This window comes from Passer montanus, unplaced genomic scaffold (assembly GCF_014805655.1).
Source record: "Passer montanus isolate IOZ18808 unplaced genomic scaffold, ASM1480565v1 scaffold40, whole genome shotgun sequence".
NCBI classification, from domain to species: domain Eukaryota; kingdom Metazoa; phylum Chordata; class Aves; order Passeriformes; family Passeridae; genus Passer; species Passer montanus.
In genome coordinates this window covers 2,141,443-2,159,652 of record NW_024368819.1, presented here as the reverse complement: position 1 = coordinate 2,159,652, position 18,210 = coordinate 2,141,443, and the positions used below count along the sequence as shown (strand labels likewise).

At 38.7% G+C, this 18,210-nt stretch overlaps 1 long non-coding RNA gene across 1 annotated transcript in view; it reads right to left on the bottom strand.

Moving 5' to 3' along the window:
• Positions 1-279: 279 nt before the first annotated feature.
• The window catches only part of LOC120506907, a 33,259-nt gene continuing 15,328 nt past the window's right edge, over positions 280-18,210 (bottom strand). Inside the window, exons 3-5 of the long non-coding RNA XR_005628631.1 lie at positions 15,311-15,393; positions 1,886-2,051; positions 280-635 (exon numbers count right to left, since the gene is read on the bottom strand). This is a non-coding gene — a long non-coding RNA (uncharacterized LOC120506907). The remainder of the gene's footprint in view (positions 636-1,885; positions 2,052-15,310; positions 15,394-18,210) is intronic.

Here is an 18,210-nt window from a genome sequence, read left to right as displayed (position 1 = left end):
CAGGGATTCTCAAATAATTTCAAAATTGTACATACACACAAAACCTGTAACATCTAAACATTTGCACCTATGCCTTCACCCTAAAGGCTTCTGAAGTATTTTCCCAATGTATTTATTTTTCTTTTCTTGGTATCTACCTCTTGTCAGAAATATTAAATGGAATATTTGTAACTTACATTTATGAATTCATTATGGCATCAAAATCGTAGGATTTTTTTTTCTTCTTTTTTATTTCATATTATCCAATCACAGACTGCAACAGCACAAAATACAGCCTTTATTCTTTATTTCATTCAATATAGTAAGTATTCTGAGTAGTCCTTACTGACAATCTGATTTCTCACAAAGGAGTATTTGCAAAGTGAAAGATGGATGTTCTGTGAAATATTTTACTTGTCATCAGTTTTGTGTTCTTATATCTCAGACCGAGACACCCTCTGACAGATAGGTTCAGTCGCCAGAGGAAAGACTAGCAGTTCCTTTCTCAAAGGCTGGACCACACTGCTCCCGTGTGGTTTCTGAGGAAAACAGAACAGGCTGAAATGACTGCTCGACAGAGAAACTCCTCGTCCCCTGCTTCTGTAAATCAGGCCCTTCATATGTTTCTTAGATGGCACTATGCATTCTCTTGACACCTGACAAAATAAAAATGACAGTGGCAAATTTCAAGCAGAGGGTTTCTGTGGTTTTTTAAAGTTCACTGTAATGTTAGTGCTAGTACAAAGTTCCTTTGAGTAGCTCAACTCAGTTATTAGCACACGGCTAAAGGTTTCACACCAAAAGTAAATGAAGAACTCTGCACCTGCTGGGAAGATCTCCACAGATAGCAAAATCAGGTATTCTGGAATCTGAACCATTAATACTAACCACCACAGAAAAATGACCTGAAAAATAATTGTATGCTGACTAGACTTGTTCTTCAAATATGCGTTAAGACTAGTAGCATTTCCTGTAAAGAGATGACATTTTCTTTTGATTATTACACAGATAATTTTACATTAATTCAGTGGATTCTTTTCCCATTGATCTAAATTGTTCCTACATACCCAAACAATATCTGCAAATAGACGGTGAAAACAGCTGCTACTTTTCAGAGGAAAAGTATTTTTTGACCTGTTTCATCAGAAAGGCTTGCCTTCCTAAAAGCCAAACTCAAAAGCTATTTACCCTTATCTGGGAGACATGCAGACAGAAGAGGTGGGAGGTGGGGAGTGAAAGAAACCTAAAAGAAATAATTCCATATAGAAACAAGATTTACAGAATTAACCTCAAAGAAACCCGAAAAGCTACTTCTACCCAACTCCCCCCCACTCCCCCTTTCCCCTTTCTATGGAAAACCAGCAGACTGACAGCTCATATAAATAGAGCAGACAAGTTCAGCATGAAGGCAAGAAAGAACAGAAATTCCTATTGGACTGTGGAAGCATCAGCTATCCCAGACACTGTTACTGCATCATCTCAGATTGCTTGCAGGCCCCATTTCAATTAAAAAAAGATATTTGTGAATCAGACAGAAATGTGGTATCTTAGAAAGGAATCAGAGGATCTGTCAGCATTCTGTAGAGTTTACTTTTAACGTGTACCAGGCCCTAACCACATGCACACAGAGAACAGAGCATAATGAACACAGACTTAAAAGTTCCAATGGTTCATAGGCCCTCAAAAGGGATGAACGGCTCTGTAGAAGATGTTATGGTGCATCAAGCAAATCCTCCTTAGCTCACACAGTTATTGACCCGAGACATCACAATTATTCCTTCAGAGCCATTAAGGGTCAAATGTGTTAATCCCACTGCCAGCACAGATTATTTGTTACACATTTTAGTGAGTAGGATAAGGAGGATGTTATATGGGAACTGCATGCACTCATCATTTGGAGACCTACCTCTCATCAGCCTTGATACCCAGGGCCTTACATTACTGACAAGGCATAAGAAGGAGTGGAACAGGAAATCAGGGCAGCAGGGAGAGGTACAAAGACAACACCAGAAGAGAGCATGTCCTGTTGGGACAACCCAGCTGCTCTCCTCCCCAGGTTGACTGGCACAGAGCTGGAAAAGAGACATTTTCTTTTTAAGTACAATATGCCTACAAAGCACATAGAAAGAGCTGCATTCCTTCATTACCTCTGCTTCAGGGAATCACCATCACCAAACTTTCCATGGGATTGCAAGGAAGTGGTTTTGTATCATTTTACCACTGCAAAAGCCAGTGGCAAACGGAGGCTTAAGCAGAGACAAACCTAGAGCTGGACCCGCTGAGGGAAGGAGTTGATTGCAATACTCAGCAATACTTGGTACAGCACTGCCAAACAGCCAAATCCACAAAAACTAGCATTTAACTGCAGGACATTTCCATGTGCTTCTCAGACCTCTTGGATGAGCACACAAATGTCTCAGCTGCCCATTCCAAAAGGTTTGCGCACATTTTTCAAGAAGAGGCATACCTACACCCACCTTTGTGGATAACACCTTAAGGCAGCAAATCATCCAACTCCAGGAGCAAAACCCACAGTAAAGAAATCAAGTCTTCATCAGGCTCTGACAGAAAAATGCTGATGTGTAGTAACTATCACACAGATCACATAAATCAGCATTTCCGAAGTGACTCCTTTCTTCCCCATGCCAAAGTTGTCATAACTAGCTATCTCAGACTTATTAAATCTCCATATTGGAGCTCTTTGCCTTTTCTTAGGGAAAAAAAAAAAAAAGCCAACAAAACAACAAATAAACCAAGAGCGAGGATAATCAAGGTAGGAATTGCTTGAAACACCTAAAAATATTTTAAAACTATTGTTTAGGTCTCTCAAATTTACCCATGATTAATAATCTCCCAAAAAGATATGCTAAACAAATTTAGGCTTCATTGGGATGATGATTTTCTACTGAACTTGCCATGGTATTCTTCCAGAAAGCAAGGACACAAAGCGGGCTACGCAGCAGTGGAGGTACCTCAGTGGAGGTACATGGGAACTGTGCCTAACCCTACAACCCACCAGCTGTGGAACTCTGCCCTTGGATGCAATGTGCAAAATATTGGAGGCAGTAAAGTGTCCCCTTAACACCGTAACAATATTCTCATAAGACCACGGAACCCAATCTATCACGGCTGCAGTCTTCTGCATCATTCCTGGGGCATACAGATACCCTTTAATTGTGGAATAAGCAAAGAGGATATATATATAAAAATAGCACACAACACGAAGATGAATATAAACCATTTACTGCATCACCTCTCAGAAGATGCAGTAAAGAAGTACAGAAGACTATCCTGAGGTTCCTGCTTTGCTTTGCTACTTGTAAGCTGCGATTCCTCATTCCCCAGCAATGCCATTTGTTACCTCCACTCGTGTTGTACATTACCCTGTCCTGTAGGATATACACATATATGCTAATATATCATTAATATGATAACACAGGGCCTCATTTCCTTGCAATTTCTTAATACTCTGTTGGTAACAGCTGCACTGCAGCTTCTGTTAAATTGTTTTCCAGTAGCAGAATACTTGCACAGAACAGGATAAAGAAAAAATAGCGTCTTCATTTGGGGCTTAAATTGGCCTCAAAAATGTCATCAAAATATTGCTTAAAATATGCATCTTTGCAAAATGTGAGAAAACTCTTCAGTCTTTGGGCTATTCACTTGGGGGAAGGAGAACAGATTTTGGCTATGTGCAACCTCAAAGCATGCAAGCCAAGCATTTATCATTTCCTTCAGAGATAACAGAATATTACGGAGACTGTGAGGGAGACGGGAGGCAAAGGAGGAGAAAAACACAGGAAGACAATATTTTTAGTGTACATCTTACAAAATTTTACATTTACTTAGTTTTGCACATCATTAAGGGAAAGGCAAATGAGTACTGCAAACCTCTAAGTAGGCTATTGACTTGTAAAGTCAAATTTTATAGCAGCACCAAAACATTTCACAGCTCCTTAGTAGTGTAAGTGGAGAAACTGAATTCTCCATTTCCAGCTCCCTTTGTAAAGACAGTGAAGCCCCGATTCAGCAAACTATTTAAACTACTTAAGCATTAAGCAAGCGCATTATCTCAACTAATATGTATGCAAGATGTCAGAAGATTTGAGTTAGGCATGCCTTGAAAATATTTTTTTTAATAAATATCACTCAATTGACTGAGAACAGATGTGAAGAATGAATAAATACTAATATGGGGGTTATCATCCATTTTCCCCTCAAATGCACAAATCCATAACTGTACCCAGCCACACTGGGCAAACAAAGATTTTCTACTCACTTGTTATGAACAAGAAATTCAAAGCCATCTTTTTTGTGTAACTGCTCTCCTGTGATGGGAAGAAAATTCTTTTATGCTTTTATCTTGAATTCAGTAAGTCCTGTGAGAGGGGATTGTTTACATTTGGCCAAATGTTTTCATATTTGTGCCAATTTTAAAACCATGGATTTGTTCTTTGCAATGATTATCTATGCTGAGATGATGACCATGTTTTGTGTTATTCTCATCTGCTTACAAGTATAGCTAAGGTTTCCACCAAAAAATTTCCTTTAAAAGCTGCAAGTAAGACAACATCTTTTACATACAATCCAAACTGAAAAACAGAGATACTTGGTAAAGACCTTCCTCTGTGCCTGCCATTATTCACAATAAATGTTTTTAGTTTACCCTAGATGGCAAAACTAGAAAACAGATTGCAGCTTTATATTCAAAAGCTAGTCAAGCTCATGTCACTATTCATAAAGTAATATGAACATCAGTCCCAAGAATGTGCTGTTGGGAATGCTCAATAAAGACTGACACTTCGGATGCATTTTTAGTTGGTGAAATTAAAACAGGGGAAGGACAATCAAAAAGGGCTGCTCTATGCCTCCCATTCCCTATGCCTCTTGGGAAACTGAGCCATCACAACATTTTTCCACTCCCTTTCTAACTGTTTCAGGTTCTGGGGCACAGACTGATTCACGCTGATGCCCAGGTCTAATCTCAGCACCACAGTACCAGCTACAGGAGCACCTATAAACATGCCAGGGCAGCAGACACTTCAGCATGAGCAGAAGCCAAAGCCTGTGAGCAGCCCCCTTGACTTCAGAGGGAAGTGGTCTGAAGTAGCAGGGCTACAATGGCCATAGCTGTCTTCAGGATACAGGCAAAACTGTGACACAGATGTGTAAAATTAAGTAGTGTAACAGCTCCCTCAGATGTCACTTAGTCACTTTTCATTACTGGAAGGAGTCTCCTGCTGCTCTTAAGTACAGAACTGTTTCCTGGTCTTGAACTTTATCATGATATAGCTACTTTAATGCTGTGGATCACTGAAATCACCTGTTGGGTGTTTCTTTATTAAAAAATGCTGGTCAGCAAGTTCTATTTTCAGACATTTATATCTAGCCATGTCATTAGCATTATACACCCTCAGCTCCCTCCTGGTGAGTGCAGGACACATTAAACTGCTGCCACAATGACAGAGCAGTTGGAAGACCCCATTCTTCAGAGCTTTTACACAACAAGTCACTTCCTTGGTTTTGTCAGATGCTATGGGCAGGCTGGTAAAACTGTTTCCCCAGGACACTCACTGCTCTGGGCTGAGCACCAAAAATGGCTTCATTTGAGAGCTTTTCCTGCTTTTTCAGTTGATCAGAAATTCTAAACAATGCATGTTGTTTCAATAACCTTCATCTTCCTTTTTAGTCTTCAAGAAGTCCCAGAAAAGAGGGAAAATAGGACAAGAGGAAAAAAGGAAAAAAAAACCCAGAAATTGCAACCTCTCTCTAGAAAGCCATTTCAATATAAAGATTTCTGGTACACACCAAAGTCTGCACAGCAAACCCCAGTGGCTGTAAATCATTGTGTGCATAAGGCCTCAAAATAAATGTTTCTTTATAAAATGTCCCCAAAGAAAGTAGACTACTGAAGTAATCTCTGCATCAAGAGATTTTCTGCAGGATTTTCTGCTTATCACTCCTTTTGCCAACAAGCCCAAGTGGTTTTAATCTCCCTTTTCTCCCTGTCAGAGGACATAAATGTTTCCACTGCAAGTTCTGAGACCTGAGTGCCACTCTGAGCTGCACAAAACAGATGCTGAACTGACAAGTTCACTGAAATTTCTACCAAATTTCTGTGAAATGCACCCATAAATAAAGTCTGTCAACACTTGCTGTTCTACACTGATTGCCAACATCTCACTATTCTCAAAATAAATACCTCCTACAGATACTTTTAGTTGCCTGGAGTACTAGATGTTTAAATAGAAGTTAAAAAATACAATTTCAAACATGGATTGATGATCTTTACTCCCTCTTAAAGAGCCAAAATCCATCAAACAGGTATGAAAGATCAAACCAAAGCCAGTTTCTATCTGTTTCCACTGCTGGGCCTCAGTGGCCTTCAAACAGCCACCCATTCTGCCTCAAGTTATTTATGACAGCTGCTTTATCATGCAATTATGCACACAGTAGTGCATTTCCAGGTTTTCTTAAATCCTAGGCAGAGGATAACTCTTCCATTATTTCTTATTTCTAAATGTCAGAAAATCAGAAGCATTCAAAAGCTAACTCAGGTTATATAAAAGCACTGCTTGACCAAAATTCAAGCAGAATAGAATGTATGTATATATATATATATTCCATTTCAAAGCAATTCTTTTTACAGTTTTTAATTCTTTTTTCTTAAGAGAATAAGAAAGAGTTTTAAGGAACAGCAGCATTCACTGTTAGTTATAAACCAGCTGGCAGTAATAAAATAGGCAGGGAGAGAACACACACACCCCCAACACCAATTCATGTCTCAAACCAGATATCAAGTGTCCTGACACTGTTACAGACAGGCACACTGGCACTGAGTTATCACTCTGAGGAGCAGTATTTCACTAGAGGTGAGTAACTCTGTAGTGCAGGACTGCCTTTACCCAAGTATCACTCACTCAATAGTAATTGCATTACTAATCACCTGAAGAACCCACCCCAAGGTTTGTAATGATGGAGACAAGCATCAAAATAGTCAAGAATTTGCATTTTCTCTGTCTAGGGGCTCCTCAGACACAGTACAGTCTACCCCCTTCCTATTACCAAAGCTGTAGAGTTAAGCGCTTGCAAAGTCCTCTACAACAGCAGGTCTGTATGGAAAGAGGTGATTTCTGCCTGGCAGCTTTTTAATTTAAGGTATTGCAGCCTTTAAACTGGGCTCAGGCCATGCCTCTGTTGGCCAGACACTGACTATCAGTCTGGGCAGCCACATAACCATTTCAGAGAGACTCCTCAGCACAAGGGGAAAGACTTTTACAGTACAATCCCATATTCTAAACTCAACCATAAAAAGTTCAAAAACACAGTTCCAGTTCAGCTGCTGATAGACAAATAGGTCCTCTTAGATTAATTGGTCTCACTTGATTGCCCCAATGTTACTTCTAAAGCCAAACTGAGCAGTAGCACAAGCAAATGAAACTGTGCTACAGTTTGTGCCATTCCCAGTCCTTAACCAGAAGCTCAGAGGCCAGAGTCCCATCTCCAGCAAGGGAGGCATGAATCTTCAGATTCCAGTTCTTATCCTTCCACTCTTATCCTCCTATTTGATAAAGCACAGAACATCACTACAGTCGTCTTTTCAATGAAAGGGAACATTTATTTCAGACATGCAAAACCAGGCAACTTAATTATGACCCTTCTGATGAGACAGTTCCTAGATTTTCTATCAACATGTTCCCAGGCCCATTCCCAGGGGAACTCAGTGGTAACATGAAGAGCGTGACCGTTTATTTGGCTTAAGGAACACATTAATTTATCTGGCTTATAGAATTTAAACATCTGACGAATGACAGTGTGGTTGATTTTATTCATCAGCTAATTGCTTTGCCACCTGGAGCTGCAGCTTTATATATTCAGCTTATAAAAGATCTGAAAAGGATCTCAATTATTCTTTAATTTGTTCCTTGAATTTAAAGTAGGAAAATCTGGCTTAATCAAACATTGTCTCAATTCTATTGGGATATGTCTAGTTACCTTATAACAAGGTAAGCTTTCATTTAATCATATGATATGATAATTCCCCACTTTCAAGCCAAGTATCCTCTTAGTTACAATCAATTTTCCACTGAAAAAATAAACATTGTCTCTTTACTGAAATCCCTGCAGAGGAAAATAGTCCTTTTAAAGCAACTTGCTGTTAGTACAACCACCCTAGGAATTTTTGTGTTGGAATTCATTAAACCCCCTCATTTAGCCCTGACGGGTAAATTGTGATATCCTGAATTTTCAGAAATGACTTTTCACACACAGGATGGTTTTTGGCATAGTTGAAAAAGTCCGATAATGAGCATTTGGGCAGAATGGTGGGATAAGCAAAATCTGGGGGTTAGCTTTTATTTTGCTGTATAAAACAATTTTATGTAGCATGCTCTGAAAATTGACTGCCCAATAGTCCTTGTACTTATTTTGACAGCAAGTAACAAAGAGGTAAGAAGACATATCAAGCACAAAGTAGCTTTTCTCCAAAGTACAGTTAAAATTCCGTGTTTCCATAAGAAGATAGCACTAAAATTGCATAACTGGGTCAGAGCCCTACATAGTCACATAACATTCTCCCACAGCTGCACACCCCAACAAAAAACACTTGCCAACACTAGTCCCTTTCTACACTTTCCCAGAGAAGCCTAGATCTACAATGAGTTTTAGGAAGACTGCAGGAGAGATCGCTGGCAGCCTGAGTGTCTGGGTGAGGGCAGTACTCTGGAGTTTGCTACTTGGAAACAACAGTTCATTTAGGAAGCTTAAGAAGCCATCACATGGAATGTGTAATAAACCTAAGTGTGTGTTTGCATAGGAATCACTGAAAAAAAAAAGAATAAAGAATAAATAAATAAATAATTAAGAAAATAAACCAAATAAAGATAAAAGAAAATTAGGAAAAGGAAAAAAAGAAAACTTGCAGACAAATTGCAATGAATTTGAATGGATGGAGTGCTGGTGGATACCATACTTTAAAAATTAGGAGTCCAAAGACTAGTCTTGCTGGAAGAAACATCCTTCTGATGAAAACAGCGTGACTGGCACTGGAAAAACAATTAGACAGGGAGATAAGAGGACAAACAGTGAAACTACTTAAAAGAAAAATTATTTGTACCAATCCCAAAACACTCTGGAGCCAGAGGTAAGAAGGCATAACCTGGCCCTGGTAGTGCTTCTACAGGCACTGAGAGCAACTCGTGCCGTAGGCAGAGCACTGAGGACCTGTAACCCTGGGCCACAGAAAGGTCAGCAGCAACAGCAGCAGGAGGAGCTTGAATGAGGGAGCAAAGCAGCTGACACAGCCTCATCATGGTGGTGGAATGGTTTGGCCATTCCATGCTTAGGAAAGTTCTCTGATGAGGAAGACAACAAAAAAGTGACCCAACAGAAGAAGAAACTGAAGATCTACCTAATATGATACCTATTTTGCATCTCTGGTTTTGATAACATATGGCCCAGCTCCAATTGCCTTTCATTTTCATAGGAAGCTCCTGATTTTGCATATCTGGAAATTCATAGTTCTCTAATGCACACTACTGGCATTAGCAATAGTGATTTATAGTATTAATATTAGACTATATATTAATGGTTTTCACATTAATTCTTTTTATTTAAAAATTTATTCTTAGATTTGAGAAACTGGAGCAACTGAGATACACTCAGTGGGAGCAGACACTGGTAAAGTATTCGGAGGACAGGATTTACTTCCACTGAAAGTAATTTCACCAGAAATTCGGATTCTCACTCTCTCTGGAAGACTTTGCAAGCAGATGGAGATCTGAAGGACACGGCATGAATATAAATACACAATGGTACTTGGAATTCAAAGGCCATCGACTTGAGTAAATACTCTAGAAGAAACTTGGGATTTTTGTCATGAGACAAGTGTTTCTGTATCCAAATGTTTTTCTCTGGATTCATGAGGCAGAGTGGAAGCATTCAGTGAAGGAGCCTGCTATTTGGCAACATTTCCTTGAGATCTCCCTGGAGCTCTATTCTGTGGGAATGTCAACTTTGTTCTCCTCTAGCATCTGACACACATATGAGGTTGAAGCAACAGCTGACTTCTCAATCGGCTTTGTTCAGTGAATTCAAGCAACATTTTTAGCACTGAAAAAGTCTTTTAATCAGGCTTATTATGGCTTCAAACAAAGCTGAGTCTTGGATGTGCTCAAGCTACTGTGAATTCCCAGTCTGTTTACTCAGGATTCTGAAAGAGGGGCATATTTCTAAAAAGAGAAAAAAAAATGTTTCCAAGGCTAACATCCAGACATATTTTTTGCCTTACAAATATCAAAGACTAAAATGTTTCCTCAATGCAACCTGTGATTTATGTGTTATGCAACCCATAAACCAAACCATAAAATGGCAAAGTCTGAATTCTAACAGGTGGAAAAGTCACAAGAAGAATTTAGACTTAGGCAGTCTTCAAAAACTACATTTCAAGGCAATATCTGAACAATAAAAAAAAAAAATGCAACATGGGTATACTACCAGCTAAATATTTATTCTTGCTTCCCACTGAACTTGCCTTTTCTGCCAAGCAGAGTAATGCAATGTGACCTACAAAGCATCATAGAGAACAGAAAGTGATAAGGTCTGCCCTGGCTTTTATACAGTGCCAGCATAAGAGCAGAGAGGGTTTTTTTTAAGAGTTTTGTAAGAGTGTAAAAGCACTATATCCAACAGAATGACTCCTGGCACATATCAGAAATGCCTACCAGATACTTACAACTGTATAATACTATAAAGAACAGAAATTAAGTATCCTTTGCTACAGCTTTATCATCTACTAGTACTCCCACAACATTTTGAAAAACTGCCAGGAGCCAATCCTGAGAGTCACATCTATGTCATGAGGATTCCTATGTTTGCATATGCTCAGCAAATACAGATATCATATTTGGAACTCAAGCTCCTCTGGCCTATTCCTATTCTCTGATTATGAAAATAGCAAGGGACAACAGTAGCCCCATTAGGTTTTGTCCTCAGGGAGGCTGTCCTGGCCAGCAAGGAGCATGTACCTCATTCTCCCAAACATATGTCAGCAATCAAGTGGAGCACTCAATTAGAGCTATTCAGTACTCTCCCCACTTTTCAACAAATAATTTTTTCTTTTCTTCAAAAAATACCTACCCATGGAAAACACATGTTTAATGGGGATTTGGGACAGCACTTCCCTTATTAAAAAAAAAAATTATTTTCATCTTCTAGCTTGTGTTCTTCTTTTTTTTTCCTCCTCCTTTATCTCTTGCCTCCAACACCTAATAAAAGTAAATAAGTCCCACCCTCCCCAATTTTTAGAAACTGAAAAGCCTTGAAAGAGTTTCATTAAAGAAAAGAAAAAAAAATCAGGGGTGGGGGGAAGGGGTAGAGAATTAAAATCAAAATAACTTGTGGAACAGATCTTTTTCCCAAGTTTCCAAGCTCCAAGCACTGCCAGAGCAAGCAATACTTCCCAGGCTCAAATTAAACACCACTGCCAGTGGCGACCTCCTCTCCCACTGCTCTGCCTGCCAGGGTGCAGCCAGCTCAGCCCTAGGGATCCTGACAGTGCTGGCAGGAGATGATTGGAGTCAATGATGGACCCCATGGAGCTTGAACTGTTGTTTTTTTTAAATGATCATTCCACATAAAATTAGAGACTTAGTAGAAGGCTGCAACTACATCCCTCTGCTCTCTGATTGAACAGACTGTACCCTTCAGCACATCTCTTAATGTTAGTATAGCCCAATAATATCAATAGTGTAACTCTGAGGGGGTAATAATAAACTAATGGTATGAGAACAACCTCATCAGTTTCTGTTTAAGCTCAGAGTTCCTATCTGTTCAACTGCTTCTCACACAGAAGACATGAGAAAAGATAAGGAGAGAGGAAGAAAAAAACAACTGGGAAAAAACATCCAATTTTTCTCTGCCAACCTCCTATCACAGCACATGCAGGCAGCTTTCCTACCAGCAGAGACACATAACTTTTATTCCTTGCACAGCAGTCTCATTAAAATGGATATGTCCTAAATGGACACCACAGCTAGAATTTCAATCATGAATTTGGGTATACAGAGCGCAGCACCAGATTCTGCTGGGCTGATCAGAGGAATTGATAATTCTTCCAGCACTCCTCTTTTGAGAGATACTATTATTTCAAGCTTAACAAACCCATCTTTCACAAGAATTTAGTACCTTCCCACTTTTACAGAGGAATGGATTTATCCCTGAAATAAAGCAGCCCAGGAAAAAAATTTTTAAAAAGACATTATCAAATGAGTTATTTCCAGTAGAGGAACACAGTTAAATGAATTCAAAAATATCTTGAAAAAACAAATGTTTATTTTATGTCTGCCTTACTGTGGATCTTTATCAGAAACCTTGTAACCTCTTGACAAGGTAAGGCTGAAGACTGTGGAAGGAACATCTAAAAAATTACCTCTAGGCTGGAGAGAAGAACCCAAGGAAGACTAATAACACCATCTCAGCTAAAGCAATAGAAAGCAGAGAGTTGGAAAGGCAATGTTGGTGCATGCACACAAGTCAAGGCAGTATTTTGTAGCAGACAATATCCCAGCAGAGAGCACAAAACTCATAATCTTCATAATATACAGCTCAGATCCATTATATTAATTTGTGGGTGTGATATTATTAATTAAGAGGAACAGAGAAGTGGTCAGGGAACAAAGGAATTAAAATAATGAGAACCTGCACAACCTACAAATGGATAAAATGGATAAAAATTAATCTATGCCTGATTTATTCTCAACAATAAACTACATTTTAAAGATAACTGAAATTATGCAAATCCTACCCTAAGATAAAATGTAAAAAGAGCTTTTGTCCTTGTTGTTGGATGCTTGCAATATGAGCCAAGGAAAGTAAAAGTTGTGACCAGCTCTTAGACAATAATCTCAAAGACAGGATACTGCCACATGCTGGAAGCACTCAAATAGCTACTTTTACATGAGGTGATCCAAAGTTCAGCCTCCCACCTCCCAAAGCAAAGGCGTCTGTCCTCTGGAGTAATTTCATCTCTCTGTGTTGACTACATTCCATTTTGCAAGCCCTGCTTGAATACTCAGAGATTAAAAAGAAAAAGAAAAAAAAAACTCATATCAACATTTAGAGAAGGCAATGGAACAGTTGATTACCTGGTTTCATCTTTTTTTCAGTTCTCTCAGTGAAGATGTTCAAATAAAAGAATTCCCACTCCTTTCCACTGTGACCTAAACTCACTTTGATTTCATCCCACAAACAGGGGAAACTGAGCTATCATTTCAGCAGTCCACACAAGCCTAAGCTTGCAAGATAGAGCTCCTTGAGATCTGTCTTGCCCTAACTCTACTCAGACTAGTACCCACACTGTCTTTAACCTTGCTATGTTTTCTATCACTGCAATCCCCTTCCCAAAGAATCAGATTAAAATACTTCCAGGCATGGGATTAGTCAGTTGTGGAGTTCTCTCTCATGGTAAGCAACAACAGTCATACTGCTTCAAGGCTTTAATCTAAAACTGGAAAGATACTTTAGGGAAAAATCTCACCTCTAGGAAAGGTAAGTATGTCAGAGAGCCCTCAAATACACTGCTGAAAATTATTGTGGCATTCTATAACATTAAGATTTAATTTCACACAAGCCCGCTGGTTTCCTCTGTTGTGGATCTGCTCTTCAAACTATCTGTTGATTAAGTTGGGAAGAAAACCATTATTTCTTCTTAATCTCCATATACATGGAGAACATAAAGACAAATATCATCTTTCAGCCCTTTCCTTAATTTCCACAGATTGTAACCAAAGCCTGAGAACCTAATTTTCCTCCAGCACATGGGGATAAAAAAAAAAATCTAAGATGGTCACACTTAAGTTAATGGAATTGTACCCATATAAAACTGGTTAAAATAAACTGAAACCTGAATCAGATTTTCAAGCTTAAACAGACTAGCAAAAAGCTCATGCAAATCACAGTCCATGGAATGTATGCAATAGCTGCCTCATCAAACCAGGATGCTGTGTAGAGATAACATGACACTACAACCATGTACTCGGTTACAACAATATAGGCAGCACTGTAATTACAATAATGACCTCCCAGAGCTATTGTGTCTTTTAATTAAGCCTTTAAGAGTAGGCATTTGCCACTTAATCCTAACTCACTGTAACTACTGCAGCATATCATCTACATTTTCACAAAGAATTACTGTGTCATATTTCTGTCAGAAAGATGAAAGGGAATATTTTAGTTCAAGTGGCATTTACAGAATGAAACCGTATGAAATAAGTGGCCCATAGATGTCCTTTTAACAGCACTTCAGACCAAGTAAATGCTTCTGTTCCCTTTCTTTCTCCTACTACTCTGCTTCTTCCCAGAGTAAACTGGGAGAAAGGAGGCAGGAGGGGCTACACAGAGGCAATATCACACCTGATTTCATGGATGATAAAGCTGTGACAACAGATTTTAACCAGAATACAGCACACAGCAGCAATGCCACAAACTTACTGCTTTCCAGCTGCATTTAACTCTTTACCACTCTTCAAAAACAAACCAGCAAATTGTTGGTTTGAAGAACTGGCACCAGTTCTTATTGGTGCCCACCAACTCTGTCTCTGCTTTGATTGGGAAAGCTTTCCAGAGATCCCTTTCTGTTCAAAAGTGTTCTCAGCTAAAGTAATATACAGTGCAAAGGGGGGCCGTTATGTTATTTTCAACACCATTAACAAATTGTTAGGGGTATTTTCTAATAATGGCTCTAATAATGAGAATTTCTTTCCAAAAACATGCATGTGAGTACGCAGAAGAGTTTGAAGAGTTTCTGTCTGTTGCCTGAATGGCACCACTGTTAACTCAGACATAGGGACACTGAGCAGCTCTGTCGGTTCTACTTGACTTTAACAGACTCAAAGGCACCGGTGATGAGAACAATTTTCTGCTTGTTTATTTGAGGGATTCTTATTCTAACTATGGAAACCTGACTCGGCCCAATTTCCACATCTTTTCAGTGTCTTCTTTGATATGAGTATTTTCATTCCACTATACTATTTGCCTCCATCAACTCAAATACCACATCCAAACAGTTTGATGAATGAAAAGAATTAAATCAAAAACTATGGAAGTAGTAGGGGAAGTTAAAAGTGATCATTAGCCCCTTGTGTATTCTGTATCATCATAAAATACTTTCAACACTGCCTTGCCATTGCACACCAGAGAAGAAAGAAAACCAAGATTATTTTAAATTTTCTCTACAAACAAGACAGAGTTTTTTAATCAACAGTCAGCACCAGCTTAAACCACGCACTCTGATAACTGTAGACTTTCCAAAAGCTCCCACATCCCAGTATTTTACCAGACTTGGACATCTTGTCTGAACCTTCCATTCTTTCTCCAAGCAAGTATATTCAGTTACTTCCCTGGTTGGCCTGTAAAATACTGAAAACAAAGCATTGTTTATATTAATATGCTACCTGAATGACATATAAACAAAACAAAAAAAAAAATCTTTTTTATCTCCAGAAACATTAATTTCTCTTCTGCAAAATTCTATTTTGTTATTGTCTTTCAGAGTTTTGTCATGCTTGTTCTACCCCTTTACAAGATCTTTCATGAGCCTGAAAAATACTCACTGTTCACATCACAGGATAGTTGTCAACTGCCTTAAGTTTCTTTTTTTCTCCTTTCCCTTCCTTTCCTACCCTTTGCTGGAGTGTTAAAATCGTATTACCTTCCCAAGCTGATCTCGCTATTAATCCACAATGGATTACCAGAGCATGAGAGAAACTGATGCTGAGTGGCTCTTTTCTGCCACTTCAGGTGTAAGTAATACCACTATATCAGGTACACAGAGACAACCTCTTAGCAAATTCTAATCTCCTGCCCACACACCATGCAAGTCTAGTGAAGTAATCAAGGCTGACACTGACTGGTAAAAACTTGAACAAAATTACTTTGCATTATAGCACCCAATGTTTTATTCATATTACAAACCAAATTTTGCACACACAAGTGGAAAGACTTGCTGATTAATACCTGTTGGCATGGACAAACTACCTGTAAAAATACGTGTTTGAATTGTTAAAGGTGTTTGAAATGGTTGACAAGCATGTGTGGTTCTTTTCTGCCACTTCAAGAGGAATTACTGTATCAGGTACCCAAATGCAACTTCTTCTCTTTGTAAGGAAGTAATTCAAGATGTTCTAAGGCATTCAGAAGGGTCTACAAGTTGGCCTATAGATAGCATTGTCTGGTGGGGCATCATTCAAAAATGTTTATAGAAAATTGGCTTTCTATTAGCAATAACATAAACAAGATATTTTCTTTTGTGGCTGGATTGAGGATGGGAAGGGAGATGACAATACCTTTTTTAATTCTTTGGCATCTAACCAAAGGAAAACAAAGATCAGAATAAAACTTTCAATACTTCTGCTCAGTACAAGATTTTGTAGTACTCTGAAACTGTTCTGTTTCTTTTTTTTTATTATTATTAACTCCTTATGGACAGAATTTTAAAAACAAAACACTTCAAAATATCCAAAAGCTCAAAAGAAAAATACTCTGCATTTCTCTAAGTGAAAGGTATTACTTCAACATTTCAGAGAGCTTCTCTTTGTGTTTCTGCTTTTAAAGAATGATCCACCACCTTGTGAGGATACAGCAACGTGATAGACACATCTCAAATTACTTCCCTAAGGTGAGAGAAAGGAGATTCAACCCTAATGAACCAGCCCTCTTGCCAACACTTTTGCATATCACCCTTAACCAGACCCTTCTCTCCAGGCTTGATGTGAAAAGGTCACTGGCCTTTTATCTAGAGAAGATAGACCCTTCAAAGTCCAACCAGCTCTTCATTTCATCTGACACCAAAGCAACAACCTCTGCTTCACTGCTACAAGGCAGGCACCTCCAAATGCCTGATCACACATCTTTCCACTACAGCTTGACAGGCTTACAGTGTGAAAGATGTGTTAGAGCTCATTCCATTAGGAAAAGAACGTCTTTGACTGATGAAATTGTATCTCTCTCTCTCTTTAGAAAATGTACTAAGTAATTGGAAGATCTTCATGACAATTAGAATCATACCCCAAAACTCGTCATGGATTTCAGCAAGTTTTGGATCAAGCATATATATACCAAATGAGACTGTTAGGGTTTGATTTCTTGAAAGAATTTCGGTTGAGTCTGCAAATGTTGAAATAGATTCAGGCAGCATGACTGACATGCTCTTGTACTTCCACACCTTCAGCAGCATGGATTTCCTTCCCCACACAGAGACAATTACACACCTTTTTAGAACTTGTTTACAAAATATATTAATAGTATTTTATTAATATAATTATCATTTCTATGCAAGATATATATTTTTTTTATACCACTGGGCTGAATCAATCTTTCAGATACTATTTCTGATCAAGCTCTGAGACAGTTTATTTGAAAGTAATCCCTGAAGTGTGAAAGGGTGTCTTTACAAAGACGTCTGAAATTCTATTCTCTCATTGTAAATAACCTTATCACAACAAATAGCCTTATATTATCTAGAAACAGAAGGATTCAATGATTTTTTTGTGGGTTTTTTTTGTTTGTTTGTAAAGATCTTTTTCCTACTATTTTGGAAAAAATATCACCAGGAATTCAGTTGCTCAAACCTTTCTGACCGCAGAAGCATCTAGCTCCTAAAGACAAAAAGAAAGCAAAAGTCCAAACTAAGCATATGCCTAGTAGCAAGAAATTGACAGATATATTCAAATCCAAACTCAGCATCAAGTTCAAGCCATCATGGATGGGTAGAGAAGGTGGTGCATTTTTGCTGAGGAAAACACAAACCCTGTGCCTTGTGAAAGCTGTGCAGTGACAGCAGAAAAGGTGGGGAATGGTTCCTCACCCCCAGCATTCAATGGCACACATTGTTATACACAGAACTGCTCTTGTTGAGTCTGCAGTGAGCCAACTGGAAAGCAGACAGAAGCAGGTACTGATATTACACCAAAGCATATTGTCACTGCTAGAGCCAACGCACCGTTGCCGAAGCTGCCAATTATCCCCAAGTCACTGATACGTTATTTTTTTAATCCCAGAGAATGATCTTTTGCTGGAGGCTTTTTCACACCCTTGACTGAAGTATCCCTGGTGGCATGTTGACTAATTAAGAGCAAAATCCATCTCTTGATGAAATAACACTGCCACTGAAAGAGATTTCTACAGTTAGAAAAAAAAAAATGTTTAATCAGGCTAGGAGGAGCAGCATCCTAACAC